The sequence below is a fragment of the Schistocerca cancellata genome, chromosome 3, assembly GCF_023864275.1.
Source record: "Schistocerca cancellata isolate TAMUIC-IGC-003103 chromosome 3, iqSchCanc2.1, whole genome shotgun sequence".
Classification (NCBI taxonomy): Eukaryota; Metazoa; Arthropoda; class Insecta; order Orthoptera; family Acrididae; genus Schistocerca; species Schistocerca cancellata.
The window spans coordinates 959768820-959795470 of NC_064628.1; the positions used below are offsets into that span (position 1 = coordinate 959768820).

The 26651-nt window shown below is 54.9% G+C and overlaps 28 non-coding genes across 28 annotated transcripts; all 28 read right to left on the minus strand.

Annotated features, from left to right (window-relative positions):
* Window positions 1-503: 503 nt before the first annotated feature.
* LOC126178216 (5S ribosomal RNA) lies at window positions 504-622 on the minus strand. Its single transcript, XR_007536127.1, has one exon. It is a non-coding gene; the product is annotated as a 5S ribosomal RNA (ribosomal RNA).
* An 838-nt stretch (window positions 623-1460) lies between these two features.
* Window positions 1461-1579, minus strand: LOC126178217 (5S ribosomal RNA). The gene has a single exon (XR_007536128.1). It is a non-coding gene; the product is annotated as a 5S ribosomal RNA (ribosomal RNA).
* An 837-nt stretch (window positions 1580-2416) lies between these two features.
* On the minus strand, window positions 2417-2535 carry LOC126177943 (5S ribosomal RNA). Its single transcript, XR_007535868.1, has one exon. It is a non-coding gene; the product is annotated as a 5S ribosomal RNA (ribosomal RNA).
* Window positions 2536-3372: 837 nt separating this feature from the next.
* Window positions 3373-3491, minus strand: LOC126178218 (5S ribosomal RNA). The gene has a single exon (XR_007536129.1). It is a non-coding gene; the product is annotated as a 5S ribosomal RNA (ribosomal RNA).
* An 839-nt stretch (window positions 3492-4330) lies between these two features.
* Window positions 4331-4449, minus strand: LOC126178219 (5S ribosomal RNA). Its single transcript, XR_007536130.1, has one exon. It is a non-coding gene; the product is annotated as a 5S ribosomal RNA (ribosomal RNA).
* An 838-nt stretch (window positions 4450-5287) lies between these two features.
* On the minus strand, window positions 5288-5406 carry LOC126178220 (5S ribosomal RNA). Its single transcript, XR_007536131.1, has one exon. It is a non-coding gene; the product is annotated as a 5S ribosomal RNA (ribosomal RNA).
* An 837-nt stretch (window positions 5407-6243) lies between these two features.
* Window positions 6244-6362, minus strand: LOC126177947 (5S ribosomal RNA). Its single transcript, XR_007535869.1, has one exon. It is a non-coding gene; the product is annotated as a 5S ribosomal RNA (ribosomal RNA).
* An 837-nt stretch (window positions 6363-7199) lies between these two features.
* LOC126178221 (5S ribosomal RNA) lies at window positions 7200-7318 on the minus strand. Its single transcript, XR_007536132.1, has one exon. It is a non-coding gene; the product is annotated as a 5S ribosomal RNA (ribosomal RNA).
* Window positions 7319-8157: 839 nt separating this feature from the next.
* Window positions 8158-8276, minus strand: LOC126178223 (5S ribosomal RNA). The gene has a single exon (XR_007536134.1). It is a non-coding gene; the product is annotated as a 5S ribosomal RNA (ribosomal RNA).
* An 838-nt stretch (window positions 8277-9114) lies between these two features.
* LOC126177948 (5S ribosomal RNA) lies at window positions 9115-9233 on the minus strand. The gene has a single exon (XR_007535870.1). It is a non-coding gene; the product is annotated as a 5S ribosomal RNA (ribosomal RNA).
* Window positions 9234-10069: 836 nt separating this feature from the next.
* On the minus strand, window positions 10070-10188 carry LOC126178254 (5S ribosomal RNA). The gene has a single exon (XR_007536164.1). It is a non-coding gene; the product is annotated as a 5S ribosomal RNA (ribosomal RNA).
* An 837-nt stretch (window positions 10189-11025) lies between these two features.
* LOC126177949 (5S ribosomal RNA) lies at window positions 11026-11144 on the minus strand. Its single transcript, XR_007535871.1, has one exon. It is a non-coding gene; the product is annotated as a 5S ribosomal RNA (ribosomal RNA).
* An 837-nt stretch (window positions 11145-11981) lies between these two features.
* Window positions 11982-12100, minus strand: LOC126177950 (5S ribosomal RNA). The gene has a single exon (XR_007535872.1). It is a non-coding gene; the product is annotated as a 5S ribosomal RNA (ribosomal RNA).
* Window positions 12101-12937: 837 nt separating this feature from the next.
* On the minus strand, window positions 12938-13056 carry LOC126177951 (5S ribosomal RNA). Its single transcript, XR_007535873.1, has one exon. It is a non-coding gene; the product is annotated as a 5S ribosomal RNA (ribosomal RNA).
* Window positions 13057-13893: 837 nt separating this feature from the next.
* LOC126177952 (5S ribosomal RNA) lies at window positions 13894-14012 on the minus strand. The gene has a single exon (XR_007535874.1). It is a non-coding gene; the product is annotated as a 5S ribosomal RNA (ribosomal RNA).
* Window positions 14013-14849: 837 nt separating this feature from the next.
* LOC126177954 (5S ribosomal RNA) lies at window positions 14850-14968 on the minus strand. Its single transcript, XR_007535876.1, has one exon. It is a non-coding gene; the product is annotated as a 5S ribosomal RNA (ribosomal RNA).
* An 846-nt stretch (window positions 14969-15814) lies between these two features.
* Window positions 15815-15933, minus strand: LOC126177161 (5S ribosomal RNA). Its single transcript, XR_007535762.1, has one exon. It is a non-coding gene; the product is annotated as a 5S ribosomal RNA (ribosomal RNA).
* An 836-nt stretch (window positions 15934-16769) lies between these two features.
* LOC126178240 (5S ribosomal RNA) lies at window positions 16770-16888 on the minus strand. Its single transcript, XR_007536150.1, has one exon. It is a non-coding gene; the product is annotated as a 5S ribosomal RNA (ribosomal RNA).
* Window positions 16889-17724: 836 nt separating this feature from the next.
* Window positions 17725-17843, minus strand: LOC126178241 (5S ribosomal RNA). Its single transcript, XR_007536151.1, has one exon. It is a non-coding gene; the product is annotated as a 5S ribosomal RNA (ribosomal RNA).
* An 842-nt stretch (window positions 17844-18685) lies between these two features.
* Window positions 18686-18804, minus strand: LOC126177995 (5S ribosomal RNA). The gene has a single exon (XR_007535916.1). It is a non-coding gene; the product is annotated as a 5S ribosomal RNA (ribosomal RNA).
* Window positions 18805-19640: 836 nt separating this feature from the next.
* Window positions 19641-19759, minus strand: LOC126178242 (5S ribosomal RNA). The gene has a single exon (XR_007536152.1). It is a non-coding gene; the product is annotated as a 5S ribosomal RNA (ribosomal RNA).
* An 836-nt stretch (window positions 19760-20595) lies between these two features.
* On the minus strand, window positions 20596-20714 carry LOC126177955 (5S ribosomal RNA). Its single transcript, XR_007535877.1, has one exon. It is a non-coding gene; the product is annotated as a 5S ribosomal RNA (ribosomal RNA).
* An 842-nt stretch (window positions 20715-21556) lies between these two features.
* Window positions 21557-21675, minus strand: LOC126178112 (5S ribosomal RNA). Its single transcript, XR_007536027.1, has one exon. It is a non-coding gene; the product is annotated as a 5S ribosomal RNA (ribosomal RNA).
* An 836-nt stretch (window positions 21676-22511) lies between these two features.
* LOC126178299 (5S ribosomal RNA) lies at window positions 22512-22630 on the minus strand. The gene has a single exon (XR_007536206.1). It is a non-coding gene; the product is annotated as a 5S ribosomal RNA (ribosomal RNA).
* Window positions 22631-23466: 836 nt separating this feature from the next.
* Window positions 23467-23585, minus strand: LOC126178243 (5S ribosomal RNA). Its single transcript, XR_007536153.1, has one exon. It is a non-coding gene; the product is annotated as a 5S ribosomal RNA (ribosomal RNA).
* An 836-nt stretch (window positions 23586-24421) lies between these two features.
* Window positions 24422-24540, minus strand: LOC126178244 (5S ribosomal RNA). The gene has a single exon (XR_007536154.1). It is a non-coding gene; the product is annotated as a 5S ribosomal RNA (ribosomal RNA).
* An 836-nt stretch (window positions 24541-25376) lies between these two features.
* On the minus strand, window positions 25377-25495 carry LOC126178245 (5S ribosomal RNA). Its single transcript, XR_007536155.1, has one exon. It is a non-coding gene; the product is annotated as a 5S ribosomal RNA (ribosomal RNA).
* Window positions 25496-26331: 836 nt separating this feature from the next.
* Window positions 26332-26450, minus strand: LOC126178247 (5S ribosomal RNA). The gene has a single exon (XR_007536157.1). It is a non-coding gene; the product is annotated as a 5S ribosomal RNA (ribosomal RNA).
* Between the last annotated feature and the right edge of the window lie 201 nt (window positions 26451-26651).

A 26651-nucleotide genomic window follows, 5' to 3' on the forward strand; every position in this document is an offset into this window, starting at 1 on the left:
GGTAGCGATGTGGGCTTCCTCGCCTCGCCTCGCCTCACACCAGGTGTCTGCGTAGTTTGCAGTGCATTCGCACTATTCCTATCCCTGTCCCTGTCCCCGTCCCGACTTGTCCCGACTTTGCTCGACTGCCGCTCGCTGCCGCTCGGGTCGTGGTCCATATGACAGCGCAAGCACGACAAACGTCTGCGGGACGAGACGAGACGAGACGAGACGAGACGACTAAGGAATAAATTCGTGGTTACAAATCAAATTTGGAACTCTACACTCCTACACAACAATAGGCGGTGACGTATTTCAGAAATCACCTGCCGATTCGTACTGTTTTGTCGTTTTCAAAGTCTTCTTGGCAAACTTGGTTAGCACATTCTCCCTCAAACTGAGTTAATTACTGCATTTTCGTACCATTACAGTAGTTTAAAAGGCTTAAGGAAGCATCTTTGTCACAACAGAAAGGTATTTTGAAAATTGGGCTGGCGACATAACAAAAAAAAAAACAGGAAGGGAGCCAACAGCACCCGGGTTCCCCAGGCGGTCACCCATCCAAGTACTAGCCGGGCCCGATGATGCTTAACTTCGGTGATCGGACGAGAACCGGTGTATTCATCATGGTATGGCCGTTGGCGCTCATCTAATGTAGGAGCACGGCAGAATTCGCGTTCCGCTTTTCTCCCAACACACAAAATGTTAGTTTTCGGCCGCATTTGACGAAAGCGCTTCCTTCCGCAACCGCCAGTTCCTTGAGGACGGCGCGGGGAGGCGCGCCCGGCGTCCCAGCAGAGTGACGGCCGAATTGGCGGGCGCACCGCCGCGTGTGTGAGACGCACTGCTGCTCGTTGCACCCCCTGTCATTCGCTGGGCGCGTGCAGCCTTCGACACTAGCGGAGGACGCATCTTGTCCCTGGTGCTCAGCGGAGGGCCTGTGCGGGGTGCGCCAGTGTCGTGCTGGAGGGCCCACTGGTAGCGATGTGGGCTTCCTCGCCTCGCCTCGCCTCACACCAGGTGTCTGCGTAGTTTGCAGTGCATTCGCACCATTCCTATCCCTGTCCCTGTCCCCGTCCCGACTTGTCCCGACTTTGCTCGACTGCCGCTCGCTGCCGCTCGGGTCGTGGTCCATATGACAGCGCAAGCACGACAAACGTCTGCGGGACGAGACGAGACGAGACGAGACGAGACGACTAAGGAATAAATTCGTGGTTACAAATCAAATTTGGAACTCTACACTCCTACACAACAATAGGCGGTGACGTATTTCAGAAATCACCTGCCGATTCGTACTGTTTTGTCGTTTTCAAAGTCTTATTGGCAAACTTGGTTAGCACATTCTCCCTCAAACTGAGTTAATTACTGCATTTTCGTACCATTACAGTAGTTTAAAAGGCTTAAGGAAGCATCTTTGTCACAACAGAAAGGTAGTTTGAAAATTGGGCTGGCGACATAACAAAAAAAAAAAACAGGAAGGGAGCCAACAGCACCCGGGTTCCCCAGGCGGTCACCCATCCAAGTACTAGCCGGGCCCGATGATGCTTAACTTCGGTGATCGGACGAGAACCGGTGTATTCATCATGGTATGGCCGTTGGCGCTCATCTAATGTAGGAGCACGGCAGAATTCGCGTTCCGCTTTTCTCCCAACACACAAAATGTTAGTTTTCGGCCGCATTTGACGAAAGCGCTTCCTTCCGCAACCGCCAGTTCCTTGAGGACGGCGCGGGGAGGCGCGCCCGGCGTCCCAGCAGAGTGACGGCCGAATTGGCGGGCGCACCGCCGCGTGTGTGAGACGCACTGCTGCTCGTTGCACCCCCTGTCATTCGCTGGGCGCGTGCAGCCTTCGACACTAGCGGAGGACGCATCTTGTCCCTGGTGCTCAGCGGAGGGCCTGTGCGGGGTGCGCCAGTGTCGTGCTGGAGGGCCCACTGGTAGCGATGTGGGCTTCCTCGCCTCGCCTCGCCTCACACCAGGTGTCTGCGTAGTTTGCAGTGCATTCGCACCATTCCTATCCCTGTCCCTGTCCCCGTCCCGACTTGTCCCGACTTTGCTCGACTGCCGCTCGCTGCCGCTCGGGTCGTGGTCCATATGACAGCGCAAGCACGACAAACGTCTGCGGGACGAGACGAGACGAGACGAGACGAGACGACTAAGGAATAAATTCGTGGTTACAAATCAAATTTGGAACTCTACACTCCTACACAACAATAGGCGGTGACGTATTTCAGAAATCACCTGCCGATTCGTACTGTTTTGTCGTTTTCAAAGTCTTCTTGGCAAACGTGGTTAGCACATTCTCCCTCAAACTGAGTCAATTACTGCATTTTCGTACCATTACAGTAGTTTAAAAGGCTTAAGGAAGCATCTTTGTCACAACAGAAAGGTAGTTTGAAAATTGGGCTGGCGACATAACAAAAAAAAAAACAGGAAGGGAGCCAACAGCACCCGGGTTTCCCAGGCGGTCACCCATCCAAGTACTAGCCGGGCCCGATGATGCTTAACTTCGGTGATCGGACGAGAACCGGTGTATTCATCATGGTATGGCCGTTGGCCCTCATCTAATGTAGGAGCATGGCAGAATTCGCGTTCGGCTTTTCTCCCAACACACAAAATGTTAGTTTGCGGCCGCATTTGACGAAAGCGCTTCCTTCCGCAACCGCCAGTTCCTCGAGGACGGCGCCGGGAGGCGCGCCCGGCGTCCCAGCAGAGTGACGACCGAATTGGCGGGCGCACCGCCGCGTGTGTGAGATGCACTGCTGCTCGTTGCACCCCCTGTCATTCGCTGGGCGCGTGCAGCCTTCGACACTAGCGGAGGACGCATCTTGTCGCTGGTGTTCAGCGGAGGGCCTGTGCGGGGTGCGCCAGTGTCGTGCTGGAGGGCCCACTGGTAGCGATGTGGGCTTCCTCGCCTCGCCTCGCCTCACACCAGGTGTCTGCGTAGTTTGCAGTGCATTCGCACTATTCCTATCCCTGTCCCTGTCCCCGTCCCGACTTGTCCCGACTTTGCTCGACTGCCGCTCGCTGCCGCTCGGGTCGTGGTCCATATGACAGCGCAAGCACGACAAACGTCTGCGGGACGAGACGAGACGAGACGAGACGAGACGACTAAGGAATAAATTCGTGGTTACAAATCAAATTTGGAACTCTACACTCCTACACAACAATAGGCGGTGACGTATTTCAGAAATCACCTGCCGATTCGTACTGTTTTGTCGTTTTCAAAGTCTTCTTGGCAAACTTGGTTAGCACATTCTCCCTCAAACTGAGTTAATTACTGCATTTTCGTACCATTACAGTAGTTTAAAAGGCTTAAGGAAGCATCTTTGTCACAACAGAAAGGTAGTTTGAAAATTGGGCTGGCGACATAACAAAAAAAAAAACAGGAAGGGAGCCAACAGCACCCGGGTTCCCCAGGCGGTCACCCATCCAAGTACTAGCCGGGCCCGATGATGCTTAACTTCGGTGATCGGACGAGAACCGGTGTATTCATCATGGTATGGCCGTTGGCGCTCATCTAATGTAGGAGCACGGCAGAATTCGCGTTCCGCTTTTCTCCCAACACACAAAATGTTAGTTTTCGGCCGCATTTGACGAAAGCGCTTCCTTCCGCAACCGCCAGTTCCTTGAGGACGGCGCGGGGAGGCGCGCCCGGCGTCCCAGCAGAGTGACGGCCGAATTGGCGGGCGCACCGCCGCGTGTGTGAGACGCACTGCTGCTCGTTGCACCCCCTGTCATTCGCTGGGCGCGTGCAGCCTTCGACACTAGCGGAGGACGCATCTTGTCCCTGGTGCTCAGCGGAGGGCCTGTGCGGGGTGCGCCAGTGTCGTGCTGGAGGGCCCACTGGTAGCGATGTGGGCTTCCTCGCCTCGCCTCGCCTCACACCAGGTGTCTGCGTAGTTTGCAGTGCATTCGCACCATTCCTATCCCTGTCCCTGTCCCCGTCCCGACTTGTCCCGACTTTGCTCGACTGCCGCTCGCTGCCGCTCGGGTCGTGGTCCATATGACAGCGCAAGCACGACAAACGTCTGCGGGACGAGACGAGACGAGACGAGACGAGACGACTAAGGAATAAATTCGTGGTTACAAATCAAATTTGGAACTCTACACTCCTACACAACAATAGGCGGTGACGTATTTCAGAAATCACCTGCCGATTCGTACTGTTTTGTCGTTTTCAAAGTCTTCTTGGCAAACTTGGTTAGCACATTCTCCCTCAAACTGAGTTAATTACTGCATTTTCGTACCATTACAGTAGTTTAAAAGGCTTAAGGAAGCATCTTTGTCACAACAGAAAGGTAGTTTGAAAATTGGGCTGGCGACATAACAAAAAAAAAAAAACAGGAAGGGAGCCAACAGCACCCGGGTTCCCCAGGCGGTCACCCATCCAAGTACTAGCCGGGCCCGATGATGCTTAACTTCGGTGATCGGACGAGAACCGGTGTATTCATCATGGTATGGCCGTTGGCGCTCATCTAATGTAGGAGCACGGCAGAATTCGCGTTCCGCTTTTCTCCCAACACACAAAATGTTAGTTTTCGGCCGCATTTGACGAAAGCGCTTCCTTCCGCAACCGCCAGTTCCTTGAGGACGGCGCGGGGAGGCGCGCCCGGCGTCCCAGCAGAGTGACGGCCGAATTGGCGGGCGCACCGCCGCGTGTGTGAGACGCACTGCTGCTCGTTGCACCCCCTGTCATTCGCTGGGCGCGTGCAGCCTTCGACACTAGCGGAGGACGCATCTTGTCCCTGGTGCTCAGCGGAGGGCCTGTGCGGGGTGCGCCAGTGTCGTGCTGGAGGGCCCACTGGTAGCGATGTGGGCTTCCTCGCCTCGCCTCGCCTCACACCAGGTGTCTGCGTAGTTTGCAGTGCATTCGCACCATTCCTATCCCTGTCCCTGTCCCCGTCCCGACTTGTCCCGACTTTGCTCGACTGCCGCTCGCTGCCGCTCGGGTCGTGGTCCATATGACAGCGCAAGCACGACAAACGTCTGCGGGACGAGACGAGACGAGACGAGACGAGACGACTAAGGAATAAATTCGTGGTTACAAATCAAATTTGGAACTCTACACTCCTACACAACAATAGGCGGTGACGTATTTCAGAAATCACCTGCCGATTCGTACTGTTTTGTCGTTTTCAAAGTCTTATTGGCAAACTTGGTTAGCACATTCTCCCTCAAACTGAGTTAATTACTGCATTTTCGTACCATTACAGTAGTTTAAAAGGCTTAAGGAAGCATCTTTGTCACAACAGAAAGGTAGTTTGAAAATTGGGCTGGCGACATAACAAAAAAAAAAAACAGGAAGGGAGCCAACAGCACCCGGGTTCCCCAGGCGGTCACCCATCCAAGTACTAGCCGGGCCCGATGATGCTTAACTTCGGTGATCGGACGAGAACCGGTGTATTCATCATGGTATGGCCGTTGGCGCTCATCTAATGTAGGAGCACGGCAGAATTCGCGTTCCGCTTTTCTCCCAACACACAAAATGTTAGTTTTCGGCCGCATTTGACGAAAGCGCTTCCTTCCGCAACCGCCAGTTCCTTGAGGACGGCGCGGGGAGGCGCGCCCGGCGTCCCAGCAGAGTGACGGCCGAATTGGCGGGCGCACCGCCGCGTGTGTGAGACGCACTGCTGCTCGTTGCACCCCCTGTCATTCGCTGGGCGCGTGCAGCCTTCGACACTAGCGGAGGACGCATCTTGTCCCTGGTGCTCAGCGGAGGGCCTGTGCGGGGTGCGCCAGTGTCGTGCTGGAGGGCCCACTGGTAGCGATGTGGGCTTCCTCGCCTCGCCTCGCCTCACACCAGGTGTCTGCGTAGTTTGCAGTGCATTCGCACCATTCCTATCCCTGTCCCTGTCCCCGTCCCGACTTGTCCCGACTTTGCTCGACTGCCGCTCGCTGCCGCTCGGGTCGTGGTCCATATGACAGCGCAAGCACGACAAACGTCTGCGGGACGAGACGAGACGAGACGAGACGAGACGACTAAGGAATAAATTCGTGGTTACAAATCAAATTTGGAACTCTACACTCCTACACAACAATAGGCGGTGACGTATTTCAGAAATCACCTGCCGATTCGTACTGTTTTGTCGTTTTCAAAGTCTTCTTGGCAAACGTGGTTAGCACATTCTCCCTCAAACTGAGTCAATTACTGCATTTTCGTACCATTACAGTAGTTTAAAAGGCTTAAGGAAGCATCTTTGTCACAACAGAAAGGTAGTTTGAAAATTGGGCTGGCGACATAACAAAAAAAAAAACAGGAAGGGAGCCAACAGCACCCGGGTTTCCCAGGCGGTCACCCATCCAAGTACTAGCCGGGCCCGATGATGCTTAACTTCGGTGATCGGACGAGAACCGGTGTATTCATCATGGTATGGCCGTTGGCCCTCATCTAATGTAGGAGCATGGCAGAATTCGCGTTCGGCTTTTCTCCCAACACACAAAATGTTAGTTTGCGGCCGCATTTGACGAAAGCGCTTCCTTCCGCAACCGCCAGTTCCTCGAGGACGGCGCCGGGAGGCGCGCCCGGCGTCCCAGCAGAGTGACGACCGAATTGGCGGGCGCACCGCCGCGTGTGTGAGATGCACTGCTGCTCGTTGCACCCCCTGTCATTCGCTGGGCGCGTGCAGCCTTCGACACTAGCGGAGGACGCATCTTGTCGCTGGTGTTCAGCGGAGGGCCTGTGCGGGGTGCGCCAGTGTCGTGCTGGAGGGCCCACTGGTAGCGATGTGGGCTTCCTCGCCTCGCCTCGCCTCACACCAGGTGTCTGCGTAGTTTGCAGTGCATTCGCACTATTCCTATCCCTGTCCCTGTCCCCGTCCCGACTTGTCCCGACTTTGCTCGACTGCCGCTCGCTGCCGCTCGGGTCGTGGTCCATATGACAGCGCAAGCACGACAAACGTCTGCGGGACGAGACGAGACGAGACGAGACGAGACGACTAAGGAATAAATTCGTGGTTACAAATCAAATTTGGAACTCTACACTCCTACACAACAATAGGCGGTGACGTATTTCAGAAATCACCTGCCGATTCGTACTGTTTTGTCGTTTTCAAAGTCTTCTTGGCAAACTTGGTTAGCACATTCTCCCTCAAACTGAGTTAATTACTGCATTTTCGTACCATTACAGTAGTTTAAAAGGCTTAAGGAAGCATCTTTGTCACAACAGAAAGGTAGTTTGAAAATTGGGCTGGCGACATAACAAAAAAAAAAACAGGAAGGGAGCCAACAGCACCCGGGTTCCCCAGGCGGTCACCCATCCAAGTACTAGCCGGGCCCGATGATGCTTAACTTCGGTGATCGGACGAGAACCGGTGTATTCATCATGGTATGGCCGTTGGCGCTCATCTAATGTAGGAGCACGGCAGAATTCGCGTTCCGCTTTTCTCCCAACACACAAAATGTTAGTTTTCGGCCGCATTTGACGAAAGCGCTTCCTTCCGCAACCGCCAGTTCCTTGAGGACGGCGCGGGGAGGCGCGCCCGGCGTCCCAGCAGAGTGACGGCCGAATTGGCGGGCGCACCGCCGCGTGTGTGAGACGCACTGCTGCTCGTTGCACCCCCTGTCATTCGCTGGGCGCGTGCAGCCTTCGACACTAGCGGAGGACGCATCTTGTCCCTGGTGCTCAGCGGAGGGCCTGTGCGGGGTGCGCCAGTGTCGTGCTGGAGGGCCCACTGGTAGCGATGTGGGCTTCCTCGCCTCGCCTCGCCTCACACCAGGTGTCTGCGTAGTTTGCAGTGCATTCGCACCATTCCTATCCCTGTCCCTGTCCCCGTCCCGACTTGTCCCGACTTTGCTCGACTGCCGCTCGCTGCCGCTCGGGTCGTGGTCCATATGACAGCGCAAGCACGACAAACGTCTGCGGGACGAGACGAGACGAGACGAGACGAGACGACTAAGGAATAAATTCGTGGTTACAAATCAAATTTGGAACTCTACACTCCTACACAACAATAGGCGGTGACGTATTTCAGAAATCACCTGCCGATTCGTACTGTTTTGTCGTTTTCAAAGTCTTCTTGGCAAACTTGGTTAGCACATTCTCCCTCAAACTGAGTTAATTACTGCATTTTCGTACCATTACAGTAGTTTAAAAGGCTTAAGGAAGCATCTTTGTCACAACAGAAAGGTAGTTTGAAAATTGGGCTGGCGACATAACAAAAAAAAAAAAACAGGAAGGGAGCCAACAGCACCCGGGTTCCCCAGGCGGTCACCCATCCAAGTACTAGCCGGGCCCGATGATGCTTAACTTCGGTGATCGGACGAGAACCGGTGTATTCATCATGGTATGGCCGTTGGCGCTCATCTAATGTAGGAGCACGGCAGAATTCGCGTTCCGCTTTTCTCCCAACACACAAAATGTTAGTTTTCGGCCGCATTTGACGAAAGCGCTTCCTTCCGCAACCGCCAGTTCCTTGAGGACGGCGCGGGGAGGCGCGCCCGGCGTCCCAGCAGAGTGACGGCCGAATTGGCGGGCGCACCGCCGCGTGTGTGAGACGCACTGCTGCTCGTTGCACCCCCTGTCATTCGCTGGGCGCGTGCAGCCTTCGACACTAGCGGAGGACGCATCTTGTCCCTGGTGCTCAGCGGAGGGCCTGTGCGGGGTGCGCCAGTGTCGTGCTGGAGGGCCCACTGGTAGCGATGTGGGCTTCCTCGCCTCGCCTCGCCTCACACCAGGTGTCTGCGTAGTTTGCAGTGCATTCGCACCATTCCTATCCCTGTCCCTGTCCCCGTCCCGACTTGTCCCGACTTTGCTCGACTGCCGCTCGCTGCCGCTCGGGTCGTGGTCCATATGACAGCGCAAGCACGACAAACGTCTGCGGGACGAGACGAGACGAGACGAGACGAGACGACTAAGGAATAAATTCGTGGTTACAAATCAAATTTGGAACTCTACACTCCTACACAACAATAGGCGGTGACGTATTTCAGAAATCACCTGCCGATTCGTACTGTTTTGTCGTTTTCAAAGTCTTATTGGCAAACTTGGTTAGCACATTCTCCCTCAAACTGAGTTAATTACTGCATTTTCGTACCATTACAGTAGTTTAAAAGGCTTAAGGAAGCATCTTTGTCACAACAGAAAGGTAGTTTGAAAATTGGGCTGGCGACATAACAAAAAAAAAAAACAGGAAGGGAGCCAACAGCACCCGGGTTTCCCAGGCGGTCACCCATCCAAGTACTAGCCGGGCCCGATGATGCTTAACTTCGGTGATCGGACGAGAACCGGTGTATTCATCATGGTATGGCCGTTGGCGCTCATCTAATGTAGGAGCACGGCAGAATTCGCGTTCCGCTTTTCTCCCAACACACAAAATGTTAGTTTTCGGCCGCATTTGACGAAAGCGCTTCCTTCCGCAACCGCCAGTTCCTTGAGGACGGCGCGGGGAGGCGCGCCCGGCGTCCCAGCAGAGTGACGGCCGAATTGGCGGGCGCACCGCCGCGTGTGTGAGACGCACTGCTGCTCGTTGCACCCCCTGTCATTCGCTGGGCGCGTGCAGCCTTCGACACTAGCGGAGGACGCATCTTGTCCCTGGTGCTCAGCGGAGGGCCTGTGCGGGGTGCGCCAGTGTCGTGCTGGAGGGCCCACTGGTAGCGATGTGGGCTTCCTCGCCTCGCCTCGCCTCACACCAGGTGTCTGCGTAGTTTGCAGTGCATTCGCACCATTCCTATCCCTGTCCCTGTCCCCGTCCCGACTTGTCCCGACTTTGCTCGACTGCCGCTCGCTGCCGCTCGGGTCGTGGTCCATATGACAGCGCAAGCACGACAAACGTCTGCGGGACGAGACGAGACGAGACGAGACGAGACGACTAAGGAATAAATTCGTGGTTACAAATCAAATTTGGAACTCTACACTCCTACACAACAATAGGCGGTACGTATTTCAGAATTCACCTGCCGATTCGTACTGTTTTGTCGTTTTCAAAGTCTTCTTGGCAAACGTGGTTAGCACATTCTCCCTCAAACTGAGTTAATTACTGCATTTTCGTACCATTACAGTAGTTTAAAAGGCTTAAGGAAGCATCTTTGTCACAACAGAAAGGTAGTTTGAAAATTGGGCTGGCGACATAACAAAAAAAAAAACAGGAAGGGAGCCAACAGCACCCAGGTTTCCCAGGCGGTCACCCATCCAAGTACTAGCCGGGCCCGATGATGCTTAACTTCGGTGATCGGACGAGAACCTGTGTATTCATCATGGTATGGCCGTTGGCGCTCATCTAATGTAGGAGCACGGCAGAATTCGCGTTCGGCTTTTCTCCCAACGCACAAAATGTTAGTTTTCGGCCGCATTTGACGAAAGCGCTTCCTTCCGCAACCGCCAGTTCCTCGAGGACGGCGCGGGGAGGCGCGCCCGGCGTCCCAGCAGAGTGACGACCGAATTGGCGGGCGCACCGCCGCGTGTGTGAGACGCACTGCTGCTCGTTGCACCCCCTGTCATTCGCTGGGCGCGTACAGCCTTCGACACTAGCGGAGGACGCATCTTGTCCCTGGTGTTCAGCGGAGGGCCTGTGCGGGGTGCGCCAGTGTCGTGCTGGAGGGCCCACTGGTAGCGATGTGGGCTTCCTCGCCTCGCCTCGCCTCACACCAGGTGTCTGCGTAGTTTGCAGTGCATTCGCACCATTCCTATCCCTGTCCCTGTCCCCGTCCCGACTTGTCCCGACTTTGCTCGACTGCCGCTCGCTGCCGCTCGGGTCGTGGTCCATATGACAGCGCAAGCACGACAAACGTCTGCGGGACGAGACGAGACGAGACGAGACGAGACGACTAAGGAATAAATTCGTGGTTACAAATCAAATTTGGAACTCTACACTCCTACACAACAATAGGCGGTGACGTATTTCAGAAATCACCTGCCGATTCGTACTGTTTTGTCGTTTTCAAAGTCTTATTGGCAAACTTGGTTAGCACATTCTCCCTCAAACTGAGTTAATTACTGCATTTTCGTACCATTACAGTAGTTTAAAAGGCTTAAGGAAGCATCTTTGTCACAACAGAAAGGTAGTTTGAAAATTGGGCTGGCGACATAACAAAAAAAAAAACAGGAAGGGAGCCAACAGCACCCGGGTTTCCCAGGCGGTCACCCATCCAAGTACTAGCCGGGCCCGATGATGCTTAACTTCGGTGATCGGACGAGAACCGGTGTATTCATCATGGTATGGCCGTTGGCGCTCATCTAATGTAGGAGCACGGCAGAATTCGCGTTCCGCTTTTCTCCCAACACACAAAATGTTAGTTTTCGGCCGCATTTGACGAAAGCGCTTCCTTCCGCAACCGCCAGTTCCTTGAGGACGGCGCGGGGAGGCGCGCCCGGCGTCCCAGCAGAGTGACGGCCGAATTGGCGGGCGCACCGCCGCGTGTGTGAGACGCACTGCTGCTCGTTGCACCCCCTGTCATTCGCTGGGCGCGTGCAGCCTTCGACACTAGCGGAGGACGCATCTTGTCCCTGGTGCTCAGCGGAGGGCCTGTGCGGGGTGCGCCAGTGTCGTGCTGGAGGGCCCACTGGTAGCGATGTGGGCTTCCTCGCCTCGCCTCGCCTCACACCAGGTGTCTGCGTAGTTTGCAGTGCATTCGCACCACTCCTATCCCTGTCCCTGTCCCCGTCCCGACTTGTCCCGACTTTGCTCGACTGCCGCTCGCTGCCGCTCGGGTCGTGGTCCATATGACAGCGCAAGCACGACAAACGTCTGCGGGACGAGACGAGACGAGACGAGACGAGACGACTAAGGAATAAATTCGTGGTTACAAATCAAATTTGGAACTCTACACTCCTACACAACAATAGGCGGTGACGTATTTCAGAAATCACCTGCCGATTCGTACTGTTTTGTCGTTTTCAAAGTCTTCTTGGCAAACTTGGTTAGCACATTCTCCCGCAAACTGAGTTAATTACTGCATTTTCGTACCATTACAGTAGTTTAAAAGGCTTAAGGAAGCATCTTTGTCACAACAGAAAGGTAGTTTGAAAATTGGGCTGGCGACATAACAAAAAAAAAAACAGGAAGGGAGCCAACAGCACCCGGGTTTCCCAGGCGGTCACCCATCCAAGTACTAGCCGGGCCCGATGATGCTTAACTTCGGTGATCGGACGAGAACCGGTGTATTCATCATGGTATGGCCGTTGGCGCTCATCTAATGTAGGAGCACGGCAGAATTCGCGTTCCGCTTTTCTCCCAACACACAAAATGTTAGTTTTCGGCCGCATTTGACGAAAGCGCTTCCTTCCGCAACCGCCAGTTCCTTGAGGACGGCGCGGGGAGGCGCGCCAGGCGTCCCAGCAGAGTGACGGCCGAATTGGCGGGCGCACCGCCGCGTGTGTGAGACGCACTGCTGCTCGTTGCACCCCCTGTCATTCGCTGGGCGCGTGCAGCCTTCGACACTAGCGGAGGACGCATCTTGTCCCTGGTGCTCAGCGGAGGGCCTGTGCGGGGTGCGCCAGTGTCGTGCTGGAGGGCCCACTGGTAGCGATGTGGGCTTCCTCGCCTCGCCTCGCCTCACACCAGGTGTCTGCGTAGTTTGCAGTGCATTCGCACCATTCCTATCCCTGTCCCTGTCCCCGTCCCGACTTGTCCCGACTTTGCTCGACTGCCGCTCGCTGCCGCTCGGGTCGTGGTCCATATGACAGCGCAAGCACGACAAACGTCTGCGGGACGAGACGAGACGAGACGAGACGAGACGACTAAGGAATAAATTCGTGGTTACAAATCAAATTTGGAACTCTACACTCCTACACAACAATAGGCGGTACGTATTTCAGAATTCACCTGCCGATTCGTACTGTTTTGTCGTTTTCAAAGTCTTCTTGGCAAACGTGGTTAGCACATTCTCCCTCAAACTGAGTTAATTACTGCATTTTCGTACCATTACAGTAGTTTAAAAGGCTTAAGGAAGCATCTTTGTCACAACAGAAAGGTAGTTTGAAAATTGGGCTGGCGACATAACAAAAAAAAAAAACAGGAAGGGAGCCAACAGCACCCGGGTTTCCCAGGCGGTCACCCATCCAAGTACTAGCCGGGCCCGATGATGCTTAACTTCGGTGATCGGACGAGAACCGGTGTATTCATCATGGTATGGCCGTTGGCGCTCATCTAATGTAGGAGCACGGCAGAATTCGCGTTCCGCTTTTCTCCCAACACACAAAATGTTAGTTTTCGGCCGCATTTGACGAAAGCGCTTCCTTCCGCAACCGCCAGTTCCTCGAGGACGGCGCGGGGAGGCGCGCCCGGCGTCCCAGCAGAGTGACGGCCGAATTGGCGGGCGCACCGCCGCGTGTGTGAGACGCACTGCTGCTCGTTGCACCCCCTGTCATTCGCTGGGCGCGTGCAGCCTTCGACACTAGCGGAGGACGCATCTTGTCCCTGGTGCTCAGCGGAGGACCTGTGCGGGGTGCGCCAGTGTCGTGCTGGAGGGCCCACTGGTAGCGATGTGGGCTTCCTCGCCTCGCCTCGCCTCACACCAGGTGTCTGCGTAGTTTGCAGTGCATTCGCACCATTCCTATCCCTGTCCCTGTCCCCGTCCCGACTTGTCCCGACTTTGCTCGACTGCCGCTCGCTGCCGCTCGGGTCGTGGTCCATATGACAGCGCAAGCACGACAAACGTCTGCGGGACGAGACGAGACGAGACGAGACGAGACGACTAAGGAATAAATTCGTGGTTACAAATCAAATTTGGAACTCTACACTCCTACACAACAATAGGCGGTACGTATTTCAGAATTCACCTGCCGATTCGTACTGTTTTGTCGTTTTCAAAGTCTTCTTGGCAAACGTGGTTAGCACATTCTCCCTCAAACTGAGTTAATTACTGCATTTTCGTACCATTACAGTAGTTTAAAAGGCTTAAGGAAGCATCTTTGTCACAACAGAAAGGTAGTTTGAAAATTGGGCTGGCGACATAACAAAAAAAAAAAACAGGAAGGGAGCCAACAGCACCCGGGTTTCCCAGGCGGTCACCCATCCAAGTACTAGCCGGGCCCGATGATGCTTAACTTCGGTGATCGGACGAGAACCGGTGTATTCATCATGGTATGGCCGTTGGCGCTCATCTAATGTAGGAGCACGGCAGAATTCGCGTTCCGCTTTTCTCCCAACACACAAAATGTTAGTTTTCGGCCGCATTTGACGAAAGCGCTTCCTTCCGCAACCGCCAGTTCCTCGAGGACGGCGCGGGGAGGCGCGCCCGGCGTCCAAGCAGAGTGACGGCCGAATTGGCGGGCGCACCGCCGCGTGTGTGAGACGCACTGCTGCTCGTTGCACCCCCTGTCATTCGCTGGGCGCGTGCAGCCTTCGACACTAGCGGAGGACGCATCTTGTCCCTGGTGCTCAGCGGAGGGCCTGTGCGGGGTGCGCCAGTGTCGTGCTGGAGGGCCCACTGGTAGCGATGTGGGCTTCCTCGCCTCGCCTCGCCTCACACCAGGTGTCTGCGTAGTTTGCAGTGCATTCGCACCATTCCTATCCCTGTCCCTGTCCCCGTCCCGACTTGTCCCGACTTTGCTCGACTGCCGCTCGCTGCCGCTCGGGTCGTGGTCCATATGACAGCGCAAGCACGACAAACGTCTGCGGGACGAGACGAGACGAGACGAGACGAGACGACTAAGGAATAAATTCGTGGTTACAAATCAAATTTGGAACTCTACACTCCTACACTACAATAGGCGGTACGTATTTCAGAATTCACCTGCCGATTCGTACTGTTTTGTCGTTTTCAAAGTCTTCTTGGCAAACGTGGTTAGCACATTCTCCCTCAAACTGAGTTAATTACTGCATTTTCGTACCATTACAGTAGTTTAAAAGGCTTAAGGAAGCATCTTTGTCACAACAGAAAGGTAGTTTGAAAATTGGGCTGGCGACATAACAAAAAAAAAAAACAGGAAGGGAGCCAACAGCACCCGGGTTTCCCAGGCGGTCACCCATCCAAGTACTAGCCGGGCCCGATGATGCTTAACTTCGGTGATCGGACGAGAACCGGTGTATTCATCATGGTATGGCCGTTGGCCCTCATCTAATGTAGGAGCACGGCAGAATTCGCGTTCCGCTTTTCTCCCAACACACAAAATGTTAGTTTTCGGCCGCATTTGACGAAAGCGCTTCCTTCCGCAACCGCCAGTTCCTCGAGGGCGGCGCGGGGAGGCGCGCCCGGCGTCCCAGCAGAGTGACGACCGAATTGGCGGGCGCACCGCCGCGTGTGTGAGACGCACTGCTGCTCGTTGCACCCCCTGTCATTCGCTGGGCGCGTGCAGCCTTCGACACTAGCGGAGGACGCATCTTGTCCCTGGTGTTCAGCGGAGGGCCTGTGCGGGGTGCGCCAGTGTCGTGCTGGAGGGCCCACTGGTAGCGATGTGGGCTTCCTCGCCTCGCCTCGCCTCACACCAGGTGTCTGCGTAGTTTGCAGTGCATTCGCACTATTCCTATCCCTGTCCCTGTCCCCGTCCCGACTTGTCCCGACTTTGCTCGACTGCCGCTCGCTGCCGCTCGGGTCGTGGTCCATATGACAGCGCAAGCACGACAAACGTCTGCGGGACGAGACGAGACGAGACGAGACGAGACGAGACGAGACGACTAAGGAATAAATTCGTGGTTACAAATCAAATTTGGAACTCTACACTCCTACACAACAATAGGCGGTGACGTATTTCAGAAATCACCTGCCGATTCGTACTGTTTTGTCGTTTTCAAAGTCTTCTTGGCAAACTTGGTTAGCACATTCTCCCTCAAACTGAGTTAATTACTGCATTTTCGTACCATTACAGTAGTTTAAAAGGCTTAAGGAAGCATCTTTGTCACAACAGAAAGGTAGTTTGAAAATTGGGCTGGCGACATAACAAAAAAAAAACAGGAAGGGAGCCAACAGCACCCGGGTTTCCCAGGCGGTCACCCATCCAAGTACTAGCCGGGCCCAATGATGCTTAACTTCGGTGATCGGACGAGAACCGGTGTATTCATCATGGTATGGCCGTTGGCGCTCATCTAATGTAGGAGCACGGCAGAATTCGCGTTCCGCTTTTCTCCCAACACACAAAATGTTAGTTTTCGGCCGCATTTGACGAAAGCGCTTCCTTCCGCAACCGCGAGTTCCTTGAGGACGGCGCGGGGAGGCGCGCCCGGCGTCCCAGCAGAGTGACGGCCGAATTGGCGGGCGCACCGCCGCGTGTGTGAGACGCACTGCTGCTCGTTGCACCCCCTGTCATTCGCTGGGCGCGTGCAGCCTTCGACACTAGCGGAGGACGCATCTTGTCCCTGGTGCTCAGCGGAGGGCCTGTGCGGGGTGCGCCAGTGTCGTGCTGGAGGGCCCACTGGTAGCGATGTGGGCTTCCTCGCCTCGCCTCGCCTCACACCAGGTGTCTGCGTAGTTTGCAGTGCATTCGCACCATTCCTATCCCTGTCCCTGTCCCCGTCCCGACTTGTCCCGACTTTGCTCGACTGCCGCTCGCTGCCGCTCGGGTCGTGGTCCATATGACAGCGCAAGCACGACAAACGTCTGCGGGACGAGACGAGACGAGACGAGACGAGACGACTAAGGAATAAATTCGTGGTTACAAATCAAATTTGGAACTCTACACTCCTACACAACAATAGGCGGTACGTATTTCAGAATTCACCTGCCGATTCGTACTGTTTTGTCGTTTTCAAAGTCTTCTTGGCAAACGTGGTTAGCACATTCTCCCTCAAACTGAGTTAATTACTGCATTTTCGTACCATTACAGTAGTTTAAAAGGCTTAAGGAAGCATCTTTGTCACAACAAAAAGGTAGTTTGAAAATTGGGCTGGCGACATAACAAAAAAAAAAACAGGAAGGGAGCCAACAGCACCCGGGTTTCCCAGGCGGTCACCCATCCAAGTACTAGCCGGGCCCGATGATGCTTAACTTCGGTGATCGGACGAGAACCGGTGTATTCATCATTGTATGGCCGTTGGCGCTCATCTAATGTAGGAGCACGGCAGAATTCGCGTTCCGCTTTTCTCCCAACACACAAAATGTTAGTTTTCGGCCGCATTTGACGAAAGCGCTTCCTTCCGCAACCGCCAGTTCCTCGAGGACGGCGCGGGGAGGCGCGCCCGGCGTCCCAGCAGAGTGACGGCCGAATTGGCGGGCGCACCGCCGCGTGTGTGAGACGCACTGCTGCTCGTTGCACCCCCTGTCATTCGCTGGGCGCGTGCAGCCTTCGACACTAGCGGAGGACGCATCTTGTCCCTGGTGCTCAGCGGAGGGCCTGTGCGGGGTGCGCCAGTGTCGTGCTGGAGGGCCCACTGGTAGCGATGTGGGCTTCCTCGCCTCGCCTCGCCTCACACCAGGTGTCTGCGTAGTTTGCAGTGCATTCGCACCATTCCTATCCCTGTCCCTGTCCCCGTCCCGACTTGTCCCGACTTTGCTCGACTGCCGCTCGCTGCCGCTCGGGTCGTGGTCCATATGACAGCGCAAGGACGACAAACGTCTGCGGGACGAGACGAGACGAGACGAGACGAGACGACTAAGGAATAAATTCGTGGTTACAAATCAAATTTGGAACTCTACACTCCTACACAACAATAGGCGGTACGTATTTCAGAATTCACCTGCCGATTCGTACTGTTTTGTCGTTTTCAAAGTCTTCTTGGCAAACGTGGTTAGCACATTCTCCCTCAAACTGAGTTAATTACTGCATTTTCGTACCATTACAGTAGTTTAAAAGGCTTAAGGAAGCATCTTTGTCACAACAAAAAGGTAGTTTGAAAATTGGGCTGGCGACATAACAATAAAAAAAACAGGAAGGGAGCCAACAGCACCCGGGTTTCCCAGGCGGTCACCCATCCAAGTACTAGCCGGGCCCGATGATGCTTAACTTCGGTGATCGGACGAGAACCGGTGTATTCATCATTGTATGGCCGTTGGCGCTCATCTAATGTAGGAGCACGGCAGAATTCGCGTTCTGCTTTTCTCCCAACACACAAAATGTTAGTTTTCGGCCGCATTTGACGAAAGCGCTTCCTTCCGCAACCGCCAGTTCCTCGAGGACGGCGCGGGGAGGCGCGCCCGGCGTCCCAGCAGAGTGACGGCCGAATTGGCGGGCGCACCGCCGCGTGTGTGAGACGCACTGCTGCTCGTTGCACCCCCTGTCATTCGCTGGGCGCGTGCAGCCTTCGACACTAGCGGAGGACGCATCTTGTCCCTGGTGCTCAGCGGAGGGCCTGTGCGGGGTGCGCCAGTGTCGTGCTGGAGGGCCCACTGGTAGCGATGTGGGCTTCCTCGCCTCGCCTCGCCTCACACCAGGTGTCTGCGTAGTTTGCAGTGCATTCGCACCATTCCTATCCCTGTCCCTGTCCCCGTCCCGACTTGTCCCGACTTTGCTCGACTGCCGCTCGCTGCCGCTCGGGTCGTGGTCCATATGACAGCGCAAGCACGACAAACGTCTGCGGGACGAGACGAGACGAGACGAGACGAGACGAGACGACTAAGGAATAAATTCGTGGTTACAAATCAAATTTGGAACTCTACACTCCTACACAACAATAGGCGGTGACGTATTTCAGAAATCACCTGCCGATTCGTACTGTTTTGTCGTTTTCAAAGTCTTCTTGGCAAACTTGGTTAGCACATTCTCCCTCAAACTGAGTTAATTACTGCATTTTCGTACCATTACAGTAGTTTAAAAGGCTTAAGGAAGCATCTTTGTCACAACAGAAAGGTAGTTTGAAAATTGGGCTGGCGACATAACAAAAAAAAAAACAGGAAGGGAGCCAACAGCACCCGGGTTTCCCAGGCGGTCACCCATCCAAGTACTAGCCGGGCCCAATGATGCTTAACTTCGGTGATCGGACGAGAACCGGTGTATTCATCATGGTATGGCCGTTGGCGCTCATCTAATGTAGGAGCACGGCAGAATTCGCGTTCCGCTTTTCTCCCAACACACAAAATGTTAGTTTTCGGCCGCATTTGACGAAAGCGCTTCCTTCCGCAACCGCCAGTTCCTTGAGGACGGCGCGGGGAGGCGCGCCCGGCGTCCCAGCAGAGTGACGGCCGAATTGGCGGGCGCACCGCCGCGTGTGTGAGACGCACTGCTGCTCGTTGCACCCCCTGTCATTCGCTGGGCGCGTGCAGCCTTCGACACTAGCGGAGGACGCATCTTGTCCCTGGTGCTCAGCGGAGGGCCTGTGCGGGGTGCGCCAGTGTCGTGCTGGAGGGCCCACTGGTAGCGATGTGGGCTTCCTCGCCTCGCCTCGCCTCACACCAGGTGTCTGCGTAGTTTGCAGTGCATTCGCACTATTCCTATCCCTGTCCCTGTCCCCGTCCCGACTTGTCCCGACTTTGCTCGACTGCCGCTCGCTGCCGCTCGGGTCGTGGTCCATATGACAGCGCAAGCACGACAAACGTCTGCGGGACGAGACGAGACGAGACGAGACGAGACGACTAAGGAATAAATTCGTGGTTACAAATCAAATTTGGAACTCTACACTCCTACACAACAATAGGCGGTACGTATTTCAGAATTCACCTGCCGATTCGTACTGTTTTGTCGTTTTCAAAGTCTTCTTGGCAAACGTGGTTAGCACATTCTCCCTCAAACTGAGTTAATTACTGCATTTTCGTACCATTACAGTAGTTTAAAAGGCTTAAGGAAGCATCTTTGTCACAACAAAAAGGTAGTTTGAAAATTGGGCTGGCGACATAACAAAAAAAAAAACAGGAAGGGAGCCAACAGCACCCGGGTTTCCCAGGCGGTCACCCATCCAAGTACTAGCCGGGCCCGATGATGCTTAACTTCGGTGATCGGACGAGAACCGGTGTATTCATCATTGTATGGCCGTTGGCGCTCATCTAATGTAGGAGCACGGCAGAATTCGCGTTCCGCTTTTCTCCCAACACACAAAATGTTAGTTTTCGGCCGCATTTGACGAAAGCGCTTCCTTCCGCAACCGCCAGTTCCTCGAGGACGGCGCGGGGAGGCGCGCCCGGCGTCCCAGCAGAGTGACGGCCGAATTGGCGGGCGCACCGCCGCGTGTGTGAGACGCACTGCTGCTCGTTGCACCCCCTGTCATTCGCTGGGCGCGTGCAGCCTTCGACACTAGCGGAGGACGCATCTTGTCCCTGGTGCTCAGCGGAGGGCCTGTGCGGGGTGCGCCAGTGTCGTGCTGGAGGGCCCACTGGTAGCGATGTGGGCTTCCTCGCCTCGCCTCGCCTCACACCAGGTGTCTGCGTAGTTTGCAGTGCATTCGCACCATTCCTATCCCTGTCCCTGTCCCCGTCCCGACTTGTCCCGACTTTGCTCGACTGCCGCTCGCTGCCGCTCGGGTCGTGGTCCATATGACAGCGCAAGGACGACAAACGTCTGCGGGACGAGACGAGACGAGACGAGACGAGACGACTAAGGAATAAATTCGTGGTTACAAATCAAATTTGGAACTCTACACTCCTACACAACAATAGGCGGTACGTATTTCAGAATTCACCTGCCGATTCGTACTGTTTTGTCGTTTTCAAAGTCTTCTTGGCAAACGTGGTTAGCACATTCTCCCTCAAACTGAGTTAATTACTGCATTTTCGTACCATTACAGTAGTTTAAAAGGCTTAAGGAAGCATCTTTGTCACAACAGAAAGGTAGTTTGAAAATTGGGCTGGCGACATAACAAAAAAAAAAACAGGAAGGGAGCCAACAGCACCCGGGTTTCCCAGGCGGTCACCCATCCAAGTACTAGCCGGGCCCGATGATGCTTAACTTCGGTGATCGGACGAGAACCGGTGTATTCATCATGGTATGGCCGTTGGCCCTCATCTAATGTAGGAGCACGGCAGAATTCGCGTTCGGCTTTTCTCCCAACACACAAAATGTTAGTTTTCGGCCGCATTTGACGAAAGCGCTTCCTTCCGCAACCGCCAGTTCCTCGAGGGCGGCGCGGGGAGGCGCGCCCGGCGTCCCAGCAGAGTGACGACCGAATTGGCGGGCGCACCGCCGCGTGTGTGAGACGCACTGCTGCTCGTTGCACCCCCTGTCATTCGCTGGGCGCGTGCAGCCTTCGACACTAGCGGAGGACGCATCTTGTCCCTGGTGTTCAGCGGAGGGCCTGTGCGGGGTGCGCCAGTGTCGTGCTGGAGGGCCCACTGGTAGCGATGTGGGCTTCCTCGCCTCGCCTCGCCTCACACCAGGTGTCTGCGTAGTTTGCAGTGCATTCGCACTATTCCTATCCCTGTCCCTGTCCCCGTCCCGACTTGTCCCGACTTTGCTCGACTGCCGCTCGCTGCCGCTCGGGTCGTGGTCCATATGACAGCGCAAGCACGACAAACGTCTGCGGGACGAGACGAGACGAGACGAGACGAGACGAGACGACTAAGGAATAAATTCGTGGTTACAAATCAAATTTGGAACTCTACACTCCTACACAACAATAGGCGGTGACGTATTTCAGAAATCACCTGCCGATTCGTACTGTTTTGTCGTTTTCAAAGTCTTCTTGGCAAACTTGGTTAGCACATTCTCCCTCAAACTGAGTTAATTACTGCATTTTCGTACCATTACAGTAGTTTAAAAGGCTTAAGGAAGCATCTTTGTCACAACAGAAAGGTAGTTTGAAAATTGGGCTGGCGACATAACAAAAAAAAAAACAGGAAGGGAGCCAACAGCACCCGGGTTTCCCAGGCGGTCACCCATCCAAGTACTAGCCGGGCCCAATGATGCTTAACTTCGGTGATCGGACGAGAACCGGTGTATTCATCATGGTATGGCCGTTGGCGCTCATCTAATGTAGGAGCACGGCAGAATTCGCGTTCCGCTTTTCTCCCAACACACAAAATGTTAGTTTTCGGCCGCATTTGACGAAAGCGCTTCCTTCCGCAACCGCCAGTTCCTTGAGGACGGCGCGGGGAGGCGCGCCCGGCGTCCCAGCAGAGTGACGGCCGAATTGGCGGGCGCACCGCCGCGTGTGTGAGACGCACTGCTGCTCGTTGCACCCCCTGTCATTCGCTGGGCGCGTGCAGCCTTCGACACTAGCGGAGGACGCATCTTGTCCCTGGTGCTCAGCGGAGGGCCTGTGCGGGGTGCGCCAGTGTCGTGCTGGAGGGCCCACTGGTAGCGATGTGGGCTTCCTCGCCTCGCCTCGCCTCACACCAGGTGTCTGCGTAGTTTGCAGTGCATTCGCACCATTCCTATCCCTGTCCCTGTCCCCGTCCCGACTTGTCCCGACTTTGCTCGACTGCCGCTCGCTGCCGCTCGGGTCGTGGTCCATATGACAGCGCAAGCACGACAAACGTCTGCGGGACGAGACGAGACGAGACGAGACGAGACGACTAAGGAATAAATTCGTGGTTACAAATCAAATTTGGAACTCTACACTCCTACACAACAATAGGCGGTACGTATTTCAGAATTCACCTGCCGATTCGTACTGTTTTGTCGTTTTCAAAGTCTTCTTGGCAAACGTGGTTAGCACATTCTCCCTCAAACTGAGTTAATTACTGCATTTTCGTACCATTACAGTAGTTTAAAAGGCTTAAGGAAGCATCTTTGTCACAACAAAAAGGTAGTTTGAAAATTGGGCTGGCGACATAACAAAAAAAAAAACAGGAAGGGAGCCAACAGCACCCGGGTTTCCAAGGCGGTCACCCATCCAAGTACTAGCCGGGCCCGATGATGCTTAACTTCGGTGATCGGACGAGAACCGGTGTATTCATCATTGTATGGCCGTTGGCGCTCATCTAATGTAGGAGCACGGCAGAATTCGCGTTCCGCTTTTCTCCCAACACACAAAATGTTAGTTTTCGGCCGCATTTGACGAAAGCGCTTCCTTCCGCAACCGCCAGTTCCTCGAGGACGGCGCGGGGAGGCGCGCCCGGCGTCCCAGCAGAGTGACGGCCGAATTGGCGGGCGCACCGCCGCGTGTGTGAGACGCACTGCTGCTCGTTGCACCCCCTGTCATTCGCTGGGCGCGTGCAGCCTTCGACACTAGCGGAGGACGCATCTTGTCCCTGGTGCTCAGCGGAGGGCCTGTGCGGGGTGCGCCAGTGTCGTGCTGGAGGGCCCACTGGTAGCGATGTGGGCTTCCTCGCCTCGCCTCGCCTCACACCAGGTGTCTGCGTAGTTTGCAGTGCATTCGCACCATTCCTATCCCTGTCCCTGTCCCCGTCCCGACTTGTCCCGACTTTGCTCGACTGCCGCTCGCTGCCGCTCGGGTCGTGGTCCATATGACAGCGCAAGGACGACAAACGTCTGCGGGACGAGACGAGACGAGACGAGACGAGACGACTAAGGAATAAATTCGTGGTTACAAATCAAATTTGGAACTCTACACTCCTACACAACAATAGGCGGTACGTATTTCAGAATTCACCTGCCGATTCGTACTGTTTTGTCGTTTTCAAAGTCTTCTTGGCAAACGTGGTTAGCACATTCTCCCTCAAACTGAGTTAATTACTGCATTTTCGTACCATTACAGTAGTTTAAAAGGCTTAAGGAAGCATCTTTGTCACAACAGAAAGGTAGTTTGAAAATTGGGCTGGCGACATAACAAAAAAAAAAACAGGAAGGGAGCCAACAGCACCCGGGTTTCCCAGGCGGTCACCCATCCAAGTACTAGCCGGGCCCGATGATGCTTAACTTCGGTGATCGGACGAGAACCGGTGTATTCATCATTGTATGGCCGTTGGCGCTCATCTAATGTAGGAGCACGGCAGAATTCGCGTTCGGCTTTTCTCCCAACACACAAAATGTTAGTTTTCGGCCGCATTTGACGAAAGCGCTTCCTTCCGCAACCGCCAGTTCCTCGAGGACGGCGCGGGGAGGCGCGCCCGGCGTCCCAGCAGAGTGACGGCCGAATTGGCGGGCGCACCGCCGCGTGTGTGAGACGCACTGCTGCTCGTTGCACCCCCTGTCATTCGCTGGGCGCGTGCAGCCTTCGACACTAGCGGAGGACGCATCTTGTCCCTGGTGCTCAGCGGAGGGCCTGTGCGGGGTGCGCCAGTGTCGTGCTGGAGGGCCCACTGGTAGCGATGTGGGCTTCCTCGCCTCGCCTCGCCTCACACCAGGTGTCTGCGTAGTTTGCAGTGCATTCGCACCATTCCTATCCCTGACCCTGTCCCCGTCCCGACTTGTCCCGACTTTGCTCGACTGCCGCTCGCTGCCGCTCGGGTCGTGGTCCATATGACAGCGCAAGCACGACAAACGTCTGCGGGACGAGACGAGACGAGACGAGACGAGACGACTAAGGAATAAATTCGTGGTTACAAATCAAATTTGGAACTCTACACTCCTACACAACAATAGGCGGTACGTATTTCAGAATTCACCTGCCGATTCGTACTGTTTTGTCGTTTTCAAAGTCTTCTTGGCAAACGTGGTTAGCACATTCTCCCTCAAACTGAGTTAATTACTGCATTTTCGTACCATTACAGTAGTTTAAAAGGCTTAAGGAAGCATCTTTGTCACAACAAAAAGGTAGTTTGAAAATTGGGCTGGCGACATAACAAAAAAAAAAACAGGAAGGGAGCCAACAGCACCCGGGTTTCCCAGGCGGTCACCCATCCAAGTACTAGCCGGGCCCGATGATGCTTAACTTCGGTGATCGGACGAGAACCGGTGTATTCATCATTGTATGGCCGTTGGCGCTCATCTAATGTAGGAGCACGGCAGAATTCGCGTTCCGCTTTTCTCCCAACACACAAAATGTTAGTTTTCGGCCGCATTTGACGAAAGCGCTTCCTTCCGCAACCGCCAGTTCCTCGAGGACGGCGCGGGGAGGCGCGCCCGGCGTCCCAGCAGAGTGACGGCCGAATTGGCGGGCGCACCGCCGCGTGTGTGAGACGCACTGCTGCTCGTTGCACCCCCTGTCATTCGCTGGGCGCGTGCAGCCTTCGACACTAGCGGAGGACGCATCTTGTCCCTGGTGCTCAGCGGAGGGCCTGTGCGGGGTGCGCCAGTGTCGTGCTGGAGGGCCCACTGGTAGCGATGTGGGCTTCCTCGCCTCGCCTCGCCTCACACCAGGTGTCTGCGTAGTTTGCAGTGCATTCGCACCATTCCTATCCCTGTCCCTGTCCCCGTCCCGACTTGTCCCGACTTTGCTCGACTGCCGCTCGCTGCCGCTCGGGTCGTGGTCCATATGACAGCGCAAGGACGACAAACGTCTGCGGGACGAGACGAGACGAGACGAGACGAGACGACTAAGGAATAAATTCGTGGTTACAAATCAAATTTGGAACTCTACACTCCTACACAACAATAGGCGGTACGTATTTCAGAATTCACCTGCCGATTCGTACTGTTTTGTCGTTTTCAAAGTCTTCTTGGCAAACGTGGTTAGCACATTCTCCCTCAAACTGAGTTAATTACTGCATTTTCGTACCATTACAGTAGTTTAAAAGGCTTAAGGAAGCATCTTTGTCACAACAGAAAGGTAGTTTGAAAATTGGGCTGGCGACATAACAAAAAAAAAAACAGGAAGGGAGCCAACAGCACCCGGGTTTCCCAGGCGGTCACCCATCCAAGTACTAGCCGGGCCCGATGATGCTTAACTTCGGTGATCGGACGAGAACCGGTGTATTCATCATTGTATGGCCGTTGGCGCTCATCTAATGTAGGAGCACGGCAGAATTCGCGTTCGGCTTTTCTCCCAACACACAAAATGTTAGTTTTCGGCCGCATTTGACGAAAGCGCTTCCTTCCGCAACCGCCAGTTCCTCGAGGACGGCGCGGGGAGGCGCGCCCGGCGTCCCAGCAGAGTGACGGCCGAATTGGCGGGCGCACCGCCGCGTGTGTGAGACGCACTGCTGCTCGTTGCACCCCCTGTCATTCGCTGGGCGCGTGCAGCCTTCGACACTAGCGGAGGACGCATCTTGTCCCTGGTGCTCAGCGGAGGGCCTGTGCGGGGTGCGCCAGTGTCGTGCTGGAGGGCCCACTGGTAGCGATGTGGGCTTCCTCGCCTCGCCTCGCCTCACACCAGGTGTCTGCGTAGTTTGCAGTGCATTCGCACCATTCCTATCCCTGTCCCTGTCCCCGTCCCGACTTGTCCCGACTTTGCTCGACTGCCGCTCGCTGCCGCTCGGGTCGTGGTCCATATGACAGCGCAAGGACGACAAACGTCTGCGGGACGAGACGAGACGAGACGAGACGAGACGACTAAGGAATAAATTCGTGGTTACAAATCAAATTTGGAACTCTACACTCCTACACAACAATAGGCGGTACGTATTTCAGAATTCACCTGCCGATTCGTACTGTTTTGTCGTTTTCAAAGTCTTCTTGGCAAACGTGGTTAGCACATTCTCCCTCAAACTGAGTTAATTACTGCATTTTCGTACCATTACAGTAGTTTAAAAGGCTTAAGGAAGCATCTTTGTCACAACAGAAAGGTAGTTTGAAAATTGGGCTGGCGACGTAACAAAAAAAAAAACAGGAAGGGAGCCAACAGCACCCGGGTTTCCCAGGCGGTCACCCATCCAAGTACTAGCCGGGCCCGATGATGCTTAACTTCGGTGATCGGACGAGAACCGGTGTATTCATCATTGTATGGCCGTTGGCGCTCATCTAATGTAGGAGCACGGCAGAATTCGCGTTCGGCTTTTCTCCCAACACACAAAATGTTAGTTTTCGGCCGCATTTGACGAAAGCGCTTCCTTCCGCAACCGCCAGTTCCTCGAGGACGGCGCGGGGAGGCGCGCCCGGCGTCCCAGCAGAGTGACGGCCGAATTGGCGGGCGCACCGCCGCGTGTGTGAGACGCA